The 2,304-nt window shown below is 42.4% G+C and overlaps 1 long non-coding RNA gene across 1 annotated transcript; it reads right to left on the bottom strand.

Moving 5' to 3' along the window:
* Window positions 1–827: 827 nt before the first annotated feature.
* On the bottom strand, window positions 828–1,706 carry LOC106012763. The gene is made up of 2 exons (XR_004858949.1): window positions 1,503–1,706; window positions 828–971 (listed from the first exon to the last, which is right to left on the bottom strand). It is a non-coding gene; the product is annotated as an uncharacterized LOC106012763 (long non-coding RNA).
* Window positions 1,707–2,304: the final 598 nt, after the last annotated feature.

The following is a 2,304-nucleotide window of genomic DNA, read 5'->3' as shown; positions in this document are numbered from 1 at the left end:
TTACAATGAGAAGATTAGAGATGTAACAAGAGAGTAACAAATAAACATTAAAAAAAGAAGAAGGGGAGAAAAGGACGATAGATGTTCGGAAGGATAGAAGAAGCTAATCACATAATAGCAACCGCCAATCATCTACATAGAGTTTCAGAGGGTAAGAGAAAGAATGGGAGGTGGACACGGAGTGAGAGAGAGAGAGAGAGAGAGACACAGAGAGAGAGAGAGAGAGAGATAGAGAGAGACACAAGCAACAGACAGAGAGGTGGGGGGGGGGGAGACTGACAGAGAGAGATGTGGAAGAGATTATGAATGTGAAACTGGAGAGAAGACAGTGGTGTAACAAATGTTAAAAATTAAGAGTACATTGGGGAGAAAAGAGAGACAGAGTGGAATGGAGTGGCACGAGGGTTCTAGATAGAGAGATACATTTGAAATAAACAGAGAAAGGGAGAGGAGCCACCCAGAGGAAGGGACAGAGAGAGAAGAGAGGGGGGAGGGAGAAGGGAGAGAGAGAGAGAGGCAGACAGACAAAGAGAGTGAGTGAGAGAGAAAGAGAGAGAGAGAGAGAGACTCCTTCCACATAGAGGTGTAAGAAATACACAAGTTATTCGTGTAATAAAATACGACACACGAATATCGTACACAGCTTTGGTGAAGGATAGAAATGGGGAAATTAAGAGATAAAAGGAAAGGAAGACAAATTGAGAGAGGAAGAAAGAGTCATTAAGACGGTTAACGCACCCAATTCGTTAATTATCCTTCTAAAGCCAAGCATGCAAGCATTGATGAGTTCACATCAAAATGTGTGAGCTTTATGTTTACCATAACCAATATCCCTGACAGATCTGTGGGTGGTACGAATAGATCTGGACAACTGTCTGCAGCCTGGCGAGGAACTTGGAAAGGAGACATGGTGGCCCTTGGGTTGTTTGCCATAGCGTATGTTGTTGTTCCAACGTCGTCTCGGTCTTCCGCTATTTCCAATGCCGGGTGGTGTCATGAGTTGTGGGTATTTCAAAATGTGTGATGTATTCGTTTATCTACTTGCTTGTGATGGGTGGGAAAAATAGAACAGAAACAACAACAAAACAAAAGGTACGAGTGGGAGATGAAAAGACCTAAAGACTGAGGGAGAGAGAGAGAGAGAGAGAGAGAGAGAGAGAGAGAGAGAGAGAGAGAGAGAGAGAGAGAGAGAATGAGAGAGAGAGAGAGAGAGAGAGAGAGAGAGAGAGAGAGAATATGGGGAGAGAGATTAGAGAGAGAAAGAGAGACAGGTAACGAGGCTTGGTGGCCTGTGTGACCGAGAGAAAAATATGGCAGGGGGTGTATCACTATCAGAGAACTGTGTTCACTATGGAATACAGTGATAGAAAATTGACATAAAATAACTATTTATATATCAACTATCAAAGTTTCAGTCATATGAACAAAGAAATAATGGAACATGAACTCGTAAAAAGCCGTCTCAGACATAATCTAGTGACAAAATGTTCAATTTTACTTACCAGAGTAGTAGAACCTCGGTCAGCGAAGACTCCGGACTCTTGACTCGACTGAAGCTTGTAAACGACAGGAAAAAACAGCAAAGCAACACTGGTGTGAACTGTACCTCAAAGCAACACTTGTGTAAACTTTCTATCGACTGTCACAGCGCAACTAGCCGTCAAACACCAAAAATGTCAGAGAGAACAAGCAAAATGTCCGCACACGACAAGATGGCGTCTATCAGAAATGGCGTGTCCGCGTCGTTCAGTTTTTACCCAGAAGCCTCGAGTGCAAAGGATCTTGGTCTAGCGTGTTGCTGTTTTAGAAGCACGACTGACAGTCTTGCTCAATGGCTCTGTTCTTGCTTATGTGTTTGTTAACTTTTGCCACCTTTAAGAGACTAAAATTCTCCCACCGACAAGTTTTTCCAAGCATGGCATAAAATAATGACAAACTCGTGGGCTAGATCTAGGTCGTCCAGTTTGGCAAGCACTGGTCTAACCGAAAGAAAAGCTAACAGACTGAGGGGCGAAAGTGTCATTCACATATCAACAAAATCGTATTAAGAACGGACAGTTTGATGGTTGATTGATGCGTATTAATGTAATTGACAATTAATAACTGGTTGTTTTGTTTTACGTTTGGGTTACTGATGCTCTTGTGGTTGTTGTTGTTTTTGGTGTTGTTGATATTTTGTTTCCAGAGGCGGGGGCGGAAATATAAATTTACATTTTCGGTTGGATGAGTTTCAGATCACTCAATAAACTGTTTGTTGTAGCTTTCCCTCTGTTGGGGACGTTTTAAATGCAAGGTGCATTTACG

The sequence above is a fragment of the Aplysia californica genome, unplaced genomic scaffold (genome assembly GCF_000002075.1).
Source record: "Aplysia californica isolate F4 #8 unplaced genomic scaffold, AplCal3.0 scaffold00488, whole genome shotgun sequence".
NCBI classification, from domain to species: Eukaryota; Metazoa; Mollusca; class Gastropoda; order Aplysiida; family Aplysiidae; genus Aplysia; species Aplysia californica.
The sequence above is the reverse complement of the archived record's forward strand: the minus strand, read 5'-3'. Positions and strand labels throughout refer to the sequence as shown.